The 18,353-nt window shown below is 46.1% G+C and overlaps 1 protein-coding gene across 1 annotated transcript in view; it reads left to right on the plus strand.

Moving 5' to 3' along the window:
* Window positions 1-18,353, plus strand: part of LOC100613237 (putative protein SNX29P2) — a 114,393-nt gene that overhangs the window by 35,355 nt on the left and 60,685 nt on the right. Inside the window, exons 6-7 of the transcript XR_010152307.1 lie at window positions 13,390-13,506; window positions 15,327-15,502. The gene's annotated coding sequence lies outside the window, so the exon portion shown is untranslated. The remainder of the gene's footprint in view (window positions 1-13,389; window positions 13,507-15,326; window positions 15,503-18,353) is intronic.

The raw sequence follows: 18,353 nt of genomic DNA on the forward strand, positions 1-18,353 counted from the left end.
TAAAAGGCAGTCTCACTCTGTCATGCAGGCTGGAGTACAGTGGTGCAGTCTCGGCTCACTGCAACCTCTGCCTCCCGGATTCAAGCAATTCTCCCACCTCAGCCTCCCGAGTAGATGGAACTATAGGTGCACGCTACTATGCTTGGCTAATTTTTGTATTTTTTAATAGAGATGAGGTTTTGCCATGTTGGACAGGCTGGTATCTTTCCATATAAGTCCTGAAAATTAGAAATAAAAATTGCCAACAGTTGAAAGCTGTTGACAGAAAATTGTAGGGGAGAAATAACAGATAAGAACATAATCCCAGTAGGTCAATGAAAAAAAGTATGTTTAAATTAGAAAGTTACTAATTTGTGAACACATATGAGTGAATGAGAATTGTCTGTCTAAAATTGGGCAGTGGAACATTGAAAAGGAAAAGTCTCCAAAGTTAAAAATTGGTTAGCATTCTGAATAATAAAGTGCTTCTATGGATTATTTATTTTGGGACTCAGATATTTTGAGATGGAGTCTCGCTCTGTCGCCCAGGCTGGAGTGCAATGGCATGGTCTTGGCTCACTGCAACCTCTGCCTCCCAGGTTCTAGTGATTCTCCTGCCTCAGCCTCCTGAGTAGCTGGGATTACGGGTGCAGGCCACCACGCCTGGTTAATTTTTTTTTTTTAAATTAGAGATGGGGTTTCACCATGTTGGTCAGTCTGATCTCAAACTCCTGACCTCATGATGCACCCGCCTCGGCCTCCCAAAGTGCTGGGATTACAGGTGTGAGCCACCGCCCCCAGCCGGGACTCAAATATTTTAAATGAAGATTACAAGTATGTAAGTCACAGATAGTATTACATCCAAATCGTATGCTGTTAAAATAGCCCAGGGTTCCCAGGGCTCACTCCTTCCTGTGAGGGATTAGCTGGGAAGTCCGAGTGTAATCTTACAGCACAGATGCAGACACCTTAAGGGGCTCTGAGTTGTGACGAGGCCCCTGGAGAGAGTGCGAGAAGCTGCCCCCTGCGGTGTCACTTGCCCTTCTGTTTAGAGCGGCTGCATCTGCTCAGAGCCAGCCCAACCCTCAAGGGTGGGCACAGCCTTGCAGCAGCAGGGGCGTCACTAAGGCCCCCTCTCTGTGTGTTGAAATCCACCCCACCTGTTGGTTATTTCTCATTAAAACTGACTGGTCTGTACTATCAGTGCTGAGAGCTGATTATTCTTTCCTTTCACTCTCTGGAACACAAGAAGGCAGTGGAGTACTGCTAGCCTCACTTGGCATTTTGGATCCAGATTTTTGGGTTCTACACCTGAATGAGATTCTTTAAATAACTTCGAGAACAAAGAAAAGAAAAAGAAAGCCCCTTTTATTTGAAGCTAAAGTTGAATCATTGTAATAAAAATGCGAGTCACCTGGATGGGCCTCATCCAACAGTCATCATCGACTTGGGGACAAGAAAAATGGTCTTTTAAGTTTTGTAGGTAGGGGCGTATTTTCTTCCTGCAGGTGCGCCATCAGTTTGGATTTTGCTTCATTGTAGTTTTGGTGTAGTGACCTGAGGTTTTAACTTTAAAGATGTTTGGGCCTGTCCTTTGAATGCTAATGTGGACAGTTCAGTTGGGGCATTCGTTATGTCACATGGCCTGCAGGGATCCAGGGCACGCACATGCTCACGTTTATACAGGTAAATGTTAACATCCTTTGTCTGTACTTCGAAGCTGGACAGAGATAGTGGTGTAAACAGGATGCAGCAGAGCGTGGAGTGTTGCCCGTCAGGGGATGCAGGCCCACGTGGCTGCGCACATCCAAGACACAGGACACAGGGCGGGCGACAGGGGATGCAGGCCTGCGTGGCTGCGCACATCCAGGACACAGGGCGGGCGACAGGGGATGCAGGCCCGCGTGGCTGCGCACATCCAGGACACAGGGCCGGCGACAGGGGATGCGGGCCCGCGTGGCTGCGCACATCCAGGACACAGGGCGGGCGACGGGATGCGGGCCTGTGTGGCTGCGCACATCCAGGACACAGGGCAGGTGACAGGGCTCTGTGTCCCCAGCACACCTGTGGAGTTGGCTACTGGGCAGCTCAGACAGCAGCTCACAGCCCAGGATTTTCTGCTTTGTTTTCATTAACTGAACATACTGGCTGACTCGAAAAATTATTTTTAAAAATAAAAAGCTAATTTTATTTTAGTTTATTTTAATTAAAAAATAGATTTTAAAATCTGCTTTTTAAAGTCATAGATGTTTATCTTTAAGAACATTAAACAATTAAAGAACTAGCATGTTTCTACAATTTTACAACAATTATAAACCATAGGCTTCTGTATAAGACTAGTTCTGGAAATTTTTAAAAGTGTGATTTCTTTTAAAGTATGTCTTCCAGAGATGTGTCATGTAAGACTCAATGAAGGAGAAATTTTTCTTTTCCTCAGAACTGACTGTTGACCCATGGATAATTGAAATATTTGATTAAGGAATGATTTTAATTCCCTCTAGTATGCTGTCTGCTGATTCTCTGTTTTATTTCCTAGAGTGTCTTTTATTTTATTTCCTAGAGGGTCTTTTATTTTTCCTAGAGGGTCTTTTATCTATTTTATTGATAGATATTTGTGGAAAGGGTGTTGTGGTGTTATGTAGAGCTAGGCCTCATTCTGAGCATCTCTGTTCTGGCACGGGAGCACAAGAGGTCTTGGCCAGGGTAAACCAGTTTTTTCAGTTGTGGGTCATTGACATTCTCAGTCAAAATTATAGCATTTCATAGGCTTTAGAATCTGACAAACTCAAGGGAGAGCTGCGTGAATTGTGAAGAAATGGTTTGGTCTCAGCTAAGATGGTTTTGTTTAATTCTTTTCTTATTTAATATTGAATTTTGGTTGCTTTCGTTCAATTTCGTGTACATGTAATTTCTCTTCCTGACTGGTCTATACTACCTTGCACAGCTGCATACTTTTGTTTTGTTTTGTTTTTTGAGACAGAGTCTCGCTCTGTCGTCCAGGCTGGAGTGCAGTGGCGCGATCTCGGCTCACTGCAACCTCCGCCTCCCGGGTTCACACCATTCTCCTGCTTCAGCCTCCTAGCTAGCTGGGACTACAGGCGCCCACCACCATGCCCGGCTAATTTTTTGTATTTTTAGTAGAGACACGGTTTCACCGTGTTAGCCAGGATGGTCTCGATCTCCTGACCTTGTGATCCGCCTGCCTCGGCCTCCCAAAGTATTGGGATTACAGGCGTGAGCCACTGCGCCCAGCCAGCTGCATACTTTGAGTGACCTAATAGTGACACCCTCTACATGCTAGGGCTGAGTACTAGCCAAAGAAAACATACAGTTTACATACCTGCAACTTTGGGAATTATTCACATAATCGTATGATACAGTTTACATACCTACAACTTCGGGAATTAGTCACATAATTGTATGATACAGTTTACATACATACAACTTTGGGAATTATTAACATAATCATATGCTTTAGAGATACAATCTAATAACCAAACTAATGAGAAACATACATTTAAATGTTGTAATGATTATGCACATTCTAATAATTTGGAGCACTTCTCTAGTTTTAGAATAACTCAGAACTCATTGATTGGCATTGTATTGAGTCTGTAGATCAATTTGGGGGAATTGCCAAGTTAACAGTATTGAGTATTCTGATTCATGAACATGGTATGTCTCTCCATTTATGGAGGTCTTTAATTTCTCTTAGCAGTGTTATACAGTTTTCAGTGTTCAGCTCCTGTACATATTTTGTTACATTTATCTCTGAGTACTTCATACTTACAGATGCTATCATGTTCATACTTATGGATACTATCATAAATGGTATTGTATTTTAAATTTCAGTATCCAGTTGTTCGTTGGAAGGATGTAGCAGTACAATAGATTTTTCTTTACTGACCTTTATCCTGTGTCATTTCTAAATGAACTTGTCTTAGATTTTCTGTAGGATTTTTTTTAAATATGCGTAATTATGTTACCTTTAAATAGAGTTTTGCTTCTTCCTGTAGAATTTCTATACCTTCTCTTACTTTAATGTGCTGGCCATGATCTTTATTTCAGTGTATTTTCTTTACAAAAATATTTTTGCCTTATTCCTCATCTTTAAGTGAAAGCATCCAGCATTTCACCATTAAGTCTGATGTTACCAGTACATTTTTCCCAGATGCTCTTAATCAGGTTGAAGAAGTTTCCTTCTATTCTTTGTTTCATGGGAGTTTTTTCGCATGAACAAATGGACATTGGATTTTCACATGCCTTTTCTGTATCTTCCGAGATGATGGTATGGTGATCCTTCTTGATTCTTTTGTTAAAGTGAATTACGTTGATTTCGAATGCTATCCGAACCTTGCATTTCTATTATCATAAACCTGACTTCATCTACGTGTATTGTGCTGTTGCTATACTGATCAGTTTTCTAATATTTAATGAAGAGTTTTTGCGTCTGTGTTTGTGTGACATGTTAGTCTGCAGTTTTCTTTTTTTGCCATGTCTTTTTGTTATCAGGATAATGCTGACTGCAGCAACGGAGCTGGGAAGCTGCCTGTCATTGTCTAGTTTCTGAAAATGTTTCTGTGAGATTAGTTTTATTTCTTTTAAAAAATTTGATAGAATTTGCCAGTGAAGCCTAGGTTTTTAATAATAAATTCAATTATTTTAATAAATATAGAACTGCCATGCACGGTGGCTCATGCCTATAATCCCAGCACTTTGAGAAGCTGAGGAGGGTGGATCACCTGAAGTCAGGAGTTCAATACCAGCCTGGCTAATGAGGCAAAACCCCGTCTCTACTAAAAATACAAAAATTAGCCGGGTGTGGTAGCGGGTGCCTCCAGTCTCAGCTACTCAGGAGGTTGGGGCAGGAGAATCACTTGAACCCAGGAGGTGGAGGTTGCAGTGAGCTGAGATTGCGCCACTGCACTCCAGCCTGGGAGACAGAATGAGACTCCTCAAAAAAAAAAAAAAAAAAAAGAACTTCGATAAATGTAGAATTTCTTGAGTTAGTGTTGTTTGTGTCTCTCAAGATTATTTTCTTTTCCCCCAAATTCTAGAGTGTGTCCGCACACTGTTCCTCATGGTACCCACTGTATGTTTCCATGTCTGTGGGTCCACAGGATGCTCCGCGGCCAAGCCTCCCTGGGCTCCTCTGATCTGCGACCGTTTCTCATGCTTCCTTGTTTTTGGCGACTTTTTGAGGACCGTTGGGGTCGGTTATTTTGTAGGATGTACCTCTGTTGGAATTTGTCTCCTGACTAGACTGGGGTCACAGGTTTTGGGGAGGGAGGACATGGAGGTGAAGTCCTTCTCATCACATCCTGTCCAGGCCAGCACTGTCAGGAGGACTCAGTGCTTAATGCTGATGCGGGTCACCTGGCTGAGGTGTGCTCTTCAGCATTTTCCACAGTCAAGTGACTCTTTCAGCTTTCATCCTGCACTTTGGAAGGAAGCTGCTATGCCCATCACCCAGTTAAGGAGTGGGGAGTTGTGTGCTGCCTCTTCGAGGGTGGAGCATCACAGATACTGTTGTCAGTCTACCCGGGAGCCTTGTTTCTTCTTTCCCATTTATTCACTTATTCACTCATCCGTTTCTATCAGTGTGTGCTCATGGAGATGTATTTTACACTCTGGGTTAGAATCAAGTTCTGCTTCATTCTGGTGCTCACATCCTTCCAGCTTTGGCCATTGGCAGCTCGTCAGTTGGCTCCTGTGCCCCTTGACATTCCCTCCATTCCCTCTTCATTGTAGGTGTTTCATCATTAGTGTTTTTTTTTTTTTCTTGTTTTCTTTTGAGACAGAGTTTTGCTCTTGTTGCCCAGGCTGGAGTGCAATGGGGCGATCTCTTACTGTAACCTCCACCTCCTGGGTTCAAGCAATTCTTCTGCCTCAACCTCCCAAGTAGCTGGGATTACAGGCCATGCCACCACACCCGGCTAATTTTTTGTATTTATATTAGAGATGGGGTTTCACCATGTTGACCAGGCTGGTCTCGAACTCCTGACCTCAGGTGATCCGCCTGCCTTGGCCTCCCAAAGTGCTGGGATTACAGATGTGAACCACCATGCCCAGCCTGAGCACTTTTTACTTGCACAGCACTACCAAATGCTTCTCCGGGCTCATTGTGAGTGCTTGTCCCAGCCTAGAATCAGCCGTTTCTCTGTGAATTGAAAAATGACGTTAGAGACCAGGATGCGGTGTTTGGAGGGCCCTGGCGTTAGAGACCAGGATGCAGTGTTTGGAGGGCCCTGGCATTAGAGACCAGGATGCGGTGTTAGAGACCAGGATGTGGTGTTTGGAGGGCCCTGGTGTTAGAGACCAGGATGCGGTGCGCGGCGGTGCGCTGCGTCCTCTGAGCATGCGAAGGGCCCTGGGCGGCTTTTCACCCAAACACGTTGCCTAGGAGCCCTGCATCCTGTGCCGTTGCAGAGTGCTGACTTCTGTGGAGTCAGTCCTGACGCTGCTTCCCTCTCTCACTGGTAGTCATTTCTGTAGCTTCTAGGAAAGAGGAAGAAAACATACCCGTCCTTTACCTGCTTGCCCTCTGATTTGGGACTGTTGGGTGGAAGTCACAGATCTCTGTCAGAGCACAAGCGTGGCTCCTTGGGGAGAGCAGCATGAGGAGTTAGATCTGGAGCCTCTCAAAGCCAATTGCCAGAAGCTAGAAGCTTCTTTCTTTCTTTAGCAACGAGGTTTTAAAGTTTGTTACATTAGGTTAGTCCTGTTTCTCTGGTGCAGTGGTTATTTGGAGAGTTGGTTTTATATTCAGTTTTGCTTATTTCATTAGATATTAGGAAGAAAATTTTAATGCCAATTTATTTTTACCCCTGGGTATTTTTTGTTAGATCATGTTTTTATGACTTTTTAATCTTTAGCGTGGTACAGTGGCTTAGGCCTGTAATCCCAGCAGCTCGGGAGACTGAGGTGGGAGGATCATCTGAGACCAGGAATTTGAGACCAGTCTGGGCAGCATAGTGAGACCCCGTATATAAAAATAAAATAAAATAAATTGAACCTGCAAGCAGTAGAAATATACTTTTAGTAAATGTTTGATTAGTCTGAGTGCTGATTGTATTGATTGGGTGACATGAGCCATGGCAGTAGAGGGTCCCCTGGACTTGTGATTAGCGCAGTGGGAGGGTGCATCTTGCTTATGTTCAGGGTGCAGTGTGGGCAATTCTGGTCCTCCCACAACTGCCCTGGGTGCCTCTGATGCCTGAGCCTTCTGTCATGTGCTCACCCTATGGACTTGGGGTCCTCAGTCTGGGAAGGGGAGAGATGTGAAAAGCTGCATCCTGTTTTTAAAACCTGTGTCCTGGAAGTGACACACCTCTCGCCTGTTAGAGTCCATCAATGGAGTCTGGCCACAGGGCCGTGTGTGCACAGAAGGGGCTTGGGAAATGCAGTCTGGATGTGCGGGGGCTCCCAGGACAGCCCCTGACAGCCAGGGAAGTAGGCTGTGGGCTGCCCTGGCCTGGGGGTTTTTGGGGGGCCTGCTTTTCCTCCTGCTGAAGCTCTGAGCAGCTCCTCTTTTTGTAAGTACATTACATCAAACCAGTTTCTTCTTTTATTTGGCCCCGGTCCTTGTGTGTTATGTAGGAGCATAAATGTCCATAGGAGAAAATGTTCTTAGGGAACAGGTACTGGAGTTTAAAAGAAATCTGTCCATTTTTTCCTAATAAGTAGAAAGCAGAAAAAATTGCTTAATTCTTTTTACCTGGCTGTTGTTGAAATACTTTTCCTTGAGAGAGTTCATAAAAATTAGAAAAGTAGTATCAGCTTTTCTAACCTGCACTTGATGATAATTACTTTAATTATAAAAGGGATGCCTACCTGGCGGCAGAGTGTCACGTGGTGAGGCTGCACTCTGGGTGGGAAGGAGACAAAAGCTTGTTCTTGTTCAAATATACGTCAGATATCCTGATGGAGTTCCTCCTCTCCCTGCTGTAGAAAACAGCCAGATACTGCGGCATGAATGGGAGTGGTCAGTGACTTGACTCCACAGGTAACGAGCTCTGTGTCAAGACCTTGGGCTCGGCGGGGCGCCAAGGGGAAGCAGCGCGCCCGGCCTTGTTCATGCGGTGAGCTGGAGCGGGATCCCCTGGAGGCTGGGGTTCCTGCGGTGCCCAGGGTGCGCTTCTCACTTGCTGAGCATTCAGTGCAAACGTGTTAGACGCACATTTAGCGGGTTTGGCCCTGGGGCATTTGAAAGTTGTTTAAACTCATCTTTGGAGGGTTGATGCTTGCTTTCTTCTCGGATTGTCCTCTCAGCATCTCCATGTGAGTTGAGGGTTAGGCGGAGAACAGAGTCATGTCTGTTCTCTGTCCTGTGAACATTTGTGCCCAGGCAGAGATGTGTGTCCAGCAGGCACCCACGGAGGTGTCTGGAGTCACCACTGTAGATCAGGTGGCTCTCTCGCCCCGTCATTTCCACATTCAACAGCTTTCATGGAGCCTAGTCATGGCCTGAGACTGGGACCCATCCGGCATCTCAGCTGCCTGTGCCACTTAGTTGGAGATGGCTTCCGATGCTAACCTCTGCTGTGAGGGTTCTCGGGTTCTGCTCACTGGCTGCATGAGTCGGATGTTCTGCTGCTCTGAAGTGCCAGCTGGGCCCTTGTCTGGGTGCCAGCTGGGCTCTGGTTCTGAGTGTTGCTGGGCCCTCATCCTGGGCGCCAGCTGGGCTCTGGTTCTGAGTGTTGCAGGGCCCTCGTCCTGGGCGCCGGCTTGGCTCTGGTTCTGAGTGTTGCTGGGCCCTCGTCCTGGGCACCGACTGGGCTCTGGTCCTCAGCGTTGCCCTCCCGTCCTTCCCTCCTCCCTGTGTTGTTGTCTACACTGAACCATTGCAAAGGTTTTCAAGTCTCTGCTTCAGAATAACTTAGTTTTCATTTCCTTTTGTAATAAAACATGGCAAACACAAATCGGTGAAAACAGTTTAAATACTTCATTTCTCAAGATTTTTAATTTTATGTCATATCTTGGTGGCTGGTTTTGCATGTACTTGGACAAAGCCTGTTGATGTCTGTTCACATGTGCTCCATTTTGTGTGGCCCACGAGCAACAGGGGCCGCCATGCCAGTTGCCCAGAGCACAGGGCAGGTGCTTAGGGCTCTGTGACGAGGTGGTTCCCTGAAGCAGAAGAGAAATGGAAGGCCACTTTATAAGCTTGGCATAGAAAATGTTTGCCATGACAGCTTTCAAAGTGGAAGATGTTTTGGAGAAATGGGGTCTCACTGTGTTGCCCAGGCTGGTCTTGAACTCCTGGGCTCAAGCCATCTGCCTGCCTCAGCCTCCCAAAGTGTTGGGATTACAGGTGTGAGCCACCACACCTGGCTGAAGAGGTTTTGTTTTAAATCCACCAAAGTAAAACAGTTAAAAAACTCAAACACTGAAAGGGTGAGTTGTAGCAGTAGTTGAAATAGGACCATTGCTGTTCTTGTCCAGCAAGTGACTAAAAGCATGAGAAATACTTAGTTTTGAACACAGGTTCTGTCACCAATAAATGGTGAGACCTGGGACAGATCCTGATCTTTCTGAGCATCAGTGTCTTCGTGGTAAAGTGGGTAAAATAGCCAGGATGGTTGGGAGTGAGACCATGTCTTCGTGGTAAAGTGGGTGAAATAGCCAAGATGGCTGGGAGTGAGACCATGTCTTCGTGGTAAAGTGGGTGAAATAGCCAGGATGGCTGGGAGTGAGACCATGCACACGAAGCACTCAGTACTCCTTGAGCTCAGCAGAATCGGGACTGTTACTTCCTGGTGAGTCCCTGAGTGCCCACTCTTGTCTGGGTCTCATGGTGGCTGCCGGCTCCCACCAGTCAGCCCTCAGACTTTAAGTCACCTTTAGTTTAGCACTTCCTGGTGGAATTCAGAACTGACCCTTCACAGTGAATGAGAACATTCTAGGCTGTCTTTTGGCATCCTGCTCGGTGGATTCTGCTCTGGGTCGGGATTCTCAGTCTTTGCTTTCGGCATGCAGAGCAGCAGCAAGTGAACCAGCGGATCGAGAGGCATTTCCCTCCAAAATGGGAAGCTCACACTTGAATTCCTCCGTGTCCCAAACAGTCTTCAGCCATGTCCTGTGCATTCTTCTAGGGACTTTGGGAGACATCATTGGATGAACAGAAGGACCCCTGTACAGGGGAAGGCCGCATGGAAAACTAAGGCATAGTAAGGACATGGCAAAATAGATGAAAAAGTGCTGAGGGCTGTGGGGGCAGTGAGTGGTTTTGGTTAGGAATGTCAGCTGTCTGTCACAGGGGGACTTTGGCCTCAGACCTAATTTTGCCATTCACTGGCTGTGTGGCCTTGAATAGGTTAATAGCTTCTCTGTATGGGCTGCTGTCTGTGCCCTGAAGGTGTTGCAGGACCCGGCTCCTGAGGCTCGATGACCTGCTTCTCAGTTTCTTGCTGTCCTTCCAGACACATCTCCATGCACGCACATGCGCGGCTGTACCTATCTGTCCTTCCAGACACCTCTCCATGCACGCACGTGCGCGGCTGTACTTACCTGTCCTTCCAGACACATCTCCATGCACATACATGTGCGGCTGGACTTACCTGTGTTTTTTGTCGCTTAGTATTGTTGTGGCACTTTTTCCACATCAGTCCTTAGATAGGGACTTCATTCTCCTTAATGTGCTAAAGATGTTCCATAATTTTAAAAAAAGTATTCTTTTGTGCAATTTGAGGTTGATTTAAATTGCGTTAGTTGAAAGCATGTAGTTTCTGGCATTTTTTAAACATTAAAATAATTTACTTTTATAGCATATTGTAATATTGATCTTTAAAAACAAAACTGATTTTTTTTAAATTTTTCCATTATAATCTAAATATCATGATGGATTTTTGAACGTCTCACCAATGAGCTTTTGGCAGTCGAATGTTACGTCACTTTTCTGTTCTTTGAACTTTCGTTTCCATTTAATTTCCCTCACAAAATTTTATCCTGTTAGCCTGGCTGTCGTATGCCTTTGCAACAGAAATAGGGATGTAAATCGAAGCTGAAAAAATTTATGTCCTAACCATAAGGCCCTAAGGGCTAAAAACAAACAAACAAACAAACAAAACCTTCCGGATTGAGTTCCTACTACAATGGTTGAACAAAACAATGTGAATATATCACCCACTTAGAACTAATTCTTGATAGTAAAATCCTAGGAATGTATTTTTGAAGAGCTGGATAGGGCTTTTTGGTTAATTATTGAATCAATGGATGATCATGTTTGACTGCTTAGATGAGACAGGATTCCATGTTGGTCATGCTGTGTTTGGTTTTTATAGCTCTGGGTGCTGGGAAACTTGGGTTCCATCAGTAATATGTGGGAGAGGAAGGAGTCCTTGGCTTCTTTGAGTTGTGTGCCAGGGGTCTCAGTGGTCTGTCCTCAGAAACTGTTTTTGATGATCTCTGTCTATTTTGTTGAAAGCAAAGGATTGCAACCCAGCTGACTTACCAAGGGCTTTCTAGTCAGCCGGTGAGGTGCTGGTTTTATCACGCTCGTGCTGGTGTTCAGGTGGCCCTGCGCTGGCTCCTGGGGTCTGTGCCCTAGGTGGATGGTGCATCCAGTGTGCTCAGAGCAGAGGTTGTTTTTTAGGTGGGAAAAGGGCTTTGTGGAAGGGAACACACGTTGAGATACTCGCTCAAGGAGAGTCATCTTTAGGAAGGAGGACATTCTGGAAGGTGGGGATCTGGAGACTGCGTTGGTGAGAGCTGTTTGCATCCATGAGCCCCCCCCCAGAAAGCTGTGGGGCACCCGAGGGGCACATTATTCCAGTTGGGAGCTGGTTATCTTAGAATGTGATTTCCTTCACCTTAATAAGGATCTTCAAGGAAAAAAAGGTATATTTGGTCAAATGACCTTGCCAAATGGTGGCCTGAATACATTTTACTCTATTAAAATTTCTTCTCAGACTGTCAATGTGCCAGTGGCCACTGTGAATAGTCATTAGGGGACTGTTGGCTACTCAGCAGCACCGTCCTTCTTCAGTTCCTCATGGGGAGAGAGAGAGAATGAATGCATGTGTGGACATGCTGTGAGCCTAGGATCCTGGGGACACCAGCCTTCCCACATGCTGTGAGCCTAGGATCCCGGGGCCACCAGTGTTCCATAGCCTCCACTTGGGGAACATACCAAGCTCATGCAAGCCAGGTAGCCTCTCCAGTTCTACATCTCTGAGGAGCATAGGACTGTCACAGCCTGTAGGTGACTGTGGTGATCAAGCCAAAAGCCACCTGGGTTACTTTCCATACCCGACCTACAGGTCATTTGTCAGGTTTTGCTGTGTTAACATTAGGTGTCACCAATAACAAGTAGAGGAGTTAAAAAAATAATATTTTTGAATGAAATGGAGTTGATTATGTCTTTATTTTAGGAGAAAACCTGGTGGTCCCTTGATTTACTTGGGCATGGCGTGGTGCTGTGCTGGCACTCAATGTGGGGACAGTTACAGTGATATTAGGCTGGAATTTCCTATGTGCAGATCACAGAAAGGCAGGCTTCCCAGGTTGGTTTTTGGAGAGTGAAATCCAAGAATTGTGTTTTATTGTCAGGTGATAATCACTTTGTATTTCTAGTGCTAGTTCTTTCTCTCCCCAGCCTTCCACAACAAAGTGTACCTTAGATATCCCTTGTGACCAGAAAGTGCTAAGGCTTAAAAACGCATGATTGAAAACTGTGGGTGAGTCTGTACTTTGAGATGAAGCTGTATTAGCTGCCGCCTGTCTGAACACACTCGTGCTTCCTCCAGGGTGGCACCAGGCTTGGTGGTTTCTGGGCCATGGTCTGTTCTTTTGTAGAATCTTTTCCTTCAAAGCAGAACCCTGAGCCCTTTGGTTGTAGCTCACACATGTTCCTGCAGGACCTGGAGGCAGCATGTGTGTCCTTCCATCCCAAGTCCAACGTGATGTTTGCCCCTTTCTTTCCAGGGCGCTACCGTTTTGGAATGATAGCAACACTTACGTGGTTACGAACGTTAGATCTGTCCCATAGGAATGAGTTGGGATGGAGTGACTGAAAATGTCAAGCCAGTTCTCATGCAAGTGTGCCACCCTAGAAGCTTTATTAACTGGGTGTGATAACAGCTGGTGCAGTTGCAGCCTATTCTGTGTCACAAGTTCAGCATCCTCAGCCCAGCTGTCCTGTGCTATCCAGTTGTGCAGACAGAACACCAACAATTAGGAAAAGTTACGTTCTGCTAAAAACCCCATCTCCAGTTTATTCTTCCTTAGCATTTGGGGCTCCTTCCCCCTCAGGATGGGTCCCTGGGAGTGGACTATGTTGAATGACTCTTAGGCCTCCCCCTCAGTGCGGGTCCCTGGGAGTGGACTGTGTTGAATGACTCTTATGTGCTCTTACCATGAATGTTGTTGTTTTAAGGCCTTCTTTTTCTTTGTGATTCTTTTATTCCCTAGCGTCGTCCCCCAGACTACAGTAATACTCAACAATGATCGGCAGAACACCATTGTAGCCAAGATGGAAGACCCCTTGAGCAACAGGGCACCGGATTCCCTGGAAAATGTCATTAGCAAGTCAGTAGCCCGACACCAACCCCAGCTTTCCCTGCCACTGTGAGGAGTCCCATGAGAATAAGTCAACGTCCCCAAGCCAGGGCACAGTCCAGCACACGCTTCATCTCTGTGGTCACAGGGTTGAGCCTGGCAGGCATTGCCCCAGCTCTCTGAGGTCGGGGAGGGCAGGCTGGGTGATGCTGAATGCTGAGTCCAGCCACACCAGGGGCAGCTGCCGCCGGGGACTTCTGTGTCTCGTGCTGGCCGGGGTTGTGGAGGGGGCTGGCTCTGTCTCCTCACAGCAGTCTGTGAAAGCGTTCATCCTCCCACCTAGCTCAGTGGTCCTCACGTCTGTCTGTGCAGAGTGTGTCAGGCAAACAGACGCCCTCTCCCACAGTTGCTAAGTGGTGCAGGCATGTTGAGTTTATGACTTTTTTCTTATACCTTTTTCTCTTGAGACATTTTGAATGGAACTTTGGTCAGAGGTGGGAGTGGACAGAAGACACCGTCCCCACTCTGTGTGAGGAGAAGGCCGTGCAGCGGCCTCTGGCTGGCATCCAGGCCCTGCTGTCCCCAGGAGTGCCCTGGGGCTGCGTGAACCTACAGGATGCTGTTGCTTTTTCTTTCCCATCTGTGTCTTCACAAAGTTCTATTTGCTTTTTCTCTCAGTCTCCTTTGTGGATTGCTCCTCCTCCAGCTTCGTCCCCTCTCTGTATTGTCTTAGCTCAGTTCTCCAGGGCCGCAGCTGTGGTCGCAAGGGTCTGATACGTGGGGTGAAGGGAGAGGAGTTGGTGATGGGTGGTGAGGAGGTGCCAGGGTCAGCTGTGCCTCAGGGGCTTTGCGCTGAGGTCAGCCAGGCAGATGGCCAGTGTTGAGATCAGGTTCAGTCTGGACAGCGCTCTAGAGAATCCAGGCCAGAAAGTGCAGAGTGCAGCGCCCTCCTCTGGGTGCGGCCAGTGTTTTCAACACCCTTTTTTTTTGACTTTGCAAATAGAGAAATTGTGCTCCTTTCTCTTCTCCTGGTGCTTAGCAGTCCACGGTAGGGGATGTTGAAAGGGTCATTAAAAAAGGGAAGTAGTAAGTCTCTAAATCCTCCTTTTTTTTGAGCACTTGTGGAGGTGGCCTCGCCCTGCTTTGCTAGCAGTGTTCTGTCCTTCCACATCAGCAGCCCTTGGGATAATGGCAGCTCCGATGGGATCTCAGTGGGTTTTTTAAGCCCCTTCAGGGTTTTTTGCCCGTGGACGTACATGGGAGTGCTGCTCGCATTGCAGAGGCGGAGCCATCTCCAGCTAGCCCAGCAGCATGGATCGAATTGACCCAGGCCTCTGGGCAGTTTTCCTGATTTAGTCTTTCCTTTAACCTCCCAGCAGCATGGATCGAATTGACCCAGGCCTCTGGGCAGTTTTCCTGATTTAGTCTTTCCTTTAACCTCCCAGCAGCATGGATCAAATTGACCCAGGCCTCTGGGCACAGTTTTCCTCATTTAGTCTTTCCTTTAACCTCACCTGAAAAAAGACTCTTACCAGCATTTTATGGGATGACTGCTGAACTCAGAAGGCAGCATGCTAGGCCTGAGTCCCAGTGAGTTATGATTTTACTTCTTTTGTGATACAAACATTTTGTTTAAATGATTAGGTTTTATTTTATACAGTTTCTTTCAGCCCCAGGCCATTTTCTCCCATGGAGTTGCTATTAGTCTTGGTAGAGAGAGTGGTATGGGAAGGCTGTGTGATCCACTGGTCCATGCAGAGTTAGATTTTGTGATAAAGAAAGCGCTGACCTTCACGTGCTGCTTATGGCTCTTACCACATCAGGCTGGTGTGTTTTTTTTTCCCGTTTAGCGCTGTGCCTGGGCGTCGGCAGAATACCATTGTGGTGAAGGTGCCGGTCCAAGAAGACAGCCACCACGAAGACGGGGAGAGCAGCTTGGAGGCCAGCGACTCTGTGTCCAGCTATGGACAGGCGGGCAGCCAGAGCATTGGGAGCAACGTCACCCTCATCACCCTGAACTCAGAAGGTGCGTCCCAGGCGTCTTTCCTCAGCCAGAGCACCAGTAGGATTTTTTGTTTGTTTTGCTTTTTAGAAATTTTGTTGTTTTTTAAAGAAGTGATACAGTGGCCAGGCGCGGTGGCTCACGCCTGTAATCCCAGCACTTTGGGAGGCTGAGGCTGGCAGATCACCTGAAGTCGGGAGTTCGAGACCAGCCTGACCAACATGGAGAAACCCTGTCTCTACTGAAAATACAAAATTAGCCAGGTGTGGTGGCAGGTGCCTGTAATCCTAGCTACTCGGGAGGCTGAGGCAGGAAAATCGCTTGAACCTGGGAGGTGGAGGTTGTGGTGAACCGAGATCATGCCATTGCATCCAGCCTGGGCAATAGAGCGAAACTCCGTCTCAAAAAAAAAAAAAAAGTGATACAGTATAGGACAGGTGCAGTGGCTCACGCCTATAATCCCAGCACTTTGGGAGGCTGAGGCGGGTGGATCACGAGGTCAGGAGTTCAAGACCAGCCTGGCCAAAATGGTGAAACCCTGTCTCTACTAAAACTACAAAAATTAGTCGGGCACGGTGACAGGTGCCTGTAATCCTAGCTACTTGGGAGGCTGAGGCAGGAGAATTGCTTGAACCTGGGTGGCAGAGCTTGCAGTGAGCTGAGATCGCACCACTGTACTCCAGCCTGGGCGACAGAGACTCTGTCTCAAAAAAAAACAAAAAACAAAAAATAGTGATACAGTATAAAAATGAAGAATAAAGGGAAAATAACTGTGATTCCACCATTCTGAGATCTCTAAACCTTTTGGGGGTTTTCTTTGTGCACATTTCATGATTTTATAACTCACTTCTTTCCCCTACACAGTAGAAATCTTTCCATGTTAGTGCAGATGGACAGAGTCATTTTTAGCCAGTTTTGCTTATTTCATTGGGTCTGGATGCTTTCCACGGATGGCCCCCTGTAACCTTTCATTATTGAAACTAGCATTGGCCTGCTGTGTTTTCATGTTCTCTTGGATCAGTGTCTGGACATGGGCTCTCAGAGGCAGGTCGCTGGGCTAGAGGACGCGGCCTCCACGGGGTCCATGGCACAGGATGCACTGCCCCCGAGATCTGGAAGGATGTGAACCTGTTTGTCCTACTTGGACTCCTAGCGGGGGCTTCTCTCCTGCAGGACTCTGAGGTGCCCTCCCACCTGGCCCTCAGCCTGCCCAGTGTGCCTTTCAGAGCCCTCTTCCCCTGAGAGTCTCTGTGTGCCCTTCATCCTGTCACCATAAATGACCAGATGACTGTCAGTTACTACAGCGTGGAGAAAAGAAAGAACCAAGCAGACAGCTTTGTGCGTGGAGTTGTAAAGCATGTGTTTTCCTTACTTACTAGGAAGAACTCAAAGTTTTTCTGCCTCTGCGTCTGAGTTGTTGATTTTTCCTAGCAACTCGATGTTGCTTTGTCTACTGAACAAAGGTTTTCCTGTTAGGAAGGCTCATTACCATATCTGAAACATTGAAAACAACGTTTTCCACAAAAATTGCTTTTACCTCTAATACAAATTGCTAGGATTCAGATGGCAGAATGGCGGGAAGAGAGAGAGGTTGAGTTGATCTTTTTTTTTTTTTCAAGTTGAGATCTAATTTATATACCATAAAATTGACTGTTTTAAAGCATACATCTCAGTGGTTTTTAGTATATTCTCAAGGTTGTACAGTCATCACTTCGGACTAATTCTAGAATATTTTTTATTACCCCCAGAAGAAGCCCTGTGTCCATCAACAGTCACTTTCCATTCTCCCAGCCTCCAGCCCTGGCACCCAACTCATCTCCGTCCTTAAGGATGTGCCTGTTGTGGACCTTGACTCTAAATGGAATCCTGTAGCATCACCCACATTGTAGCTTTTGCCCCAGTGCTTTGTTCCTTTTCATGGCTGCATGATATGCCGAGGTATGGATGGCCCACATTCTGTTGATCCATCATCAGTTGATGGGCATCTGGGTTGTTCGCACTTTTTGGCTGTTGTCAGGAATGCTGCTGTGAACGTTGAGGTGCAGGTTTTTGTGTATGTATGAATTGCAGGATCAGGGCAATGGAGTTTTTCACACATTAAATTTGAGGAAAGGAGGGATGCTCCTGATTTCATTTTCATGGCAATTAAAAATCACATTGCAGTAACAACAGACTAATTGTTGTAATTATTTTTCGATGTGGATTTTGTGTAAATCCCCACGTAGATCTGGCCACCCCCTTCAGGCCTGATGTTTGTTTGATTTAAACTGTGTTAGCTAAGGCAAAAAAACTTGGTAATTCTGGGGAGTCCAGGGTCATAAAAACAAAAAAATCTAAATGAACTTATGAGAAGATATCAAAATTTGGAGCTTACTTAGTATTGATCTGTATCTATAAGGAAAAATACAAATTTTCTTTGTGTCTCAGTTTAAGTTCTTTTGATGTTTTGTGTAAGACATTTTTCTTTAGCTAGGCTTTGAGCAGAGTTTTATAGCCATGTTTGCCACTGATTGTTCTTATCAAACATAATTTTGCTGTACAACACAGGTTGTTAGGATTGGGGTGAATTGCAGAACTTTTTCTCATCTTAAATTTGACTTTATTTTGAAGGAGAGGTCATCATCCAGAGCCATTCTGTTTTCTCATCCCATTAGGAGGAAACATTTTTTGTAATAAATCTGTTTCACTGACTCTGTCCTTGGGAATGTATATCCCAGTGGGGTCTGTGTTATGAAAATAGCTGCTTGAGCTGCCTTATTTGGCATAGTGGCTTGGTGAAAATGAGGAGTCACCTTTAAATGATTGCTGTGTATGTAAATGTTGGGAAAATAGCCAATCCATTAATGTCTCTTACGTCGGATTTACTCTCAACCCG

This window comes from Pan troglodytes, chromosome 18 (assembly GCF_028858775.2).
Source record: "Pan troglodytes isolate AG18354 chromosome 18, NHGRI_mPanTro3-v2.0_pri, whole genome shotgun sequence".
NCBI classification, from domain to species: Eukaryota; Metazoa; Chordata; class Mammalia; order Primates; family Hominidae; genus Pan; species Pan troglodytes.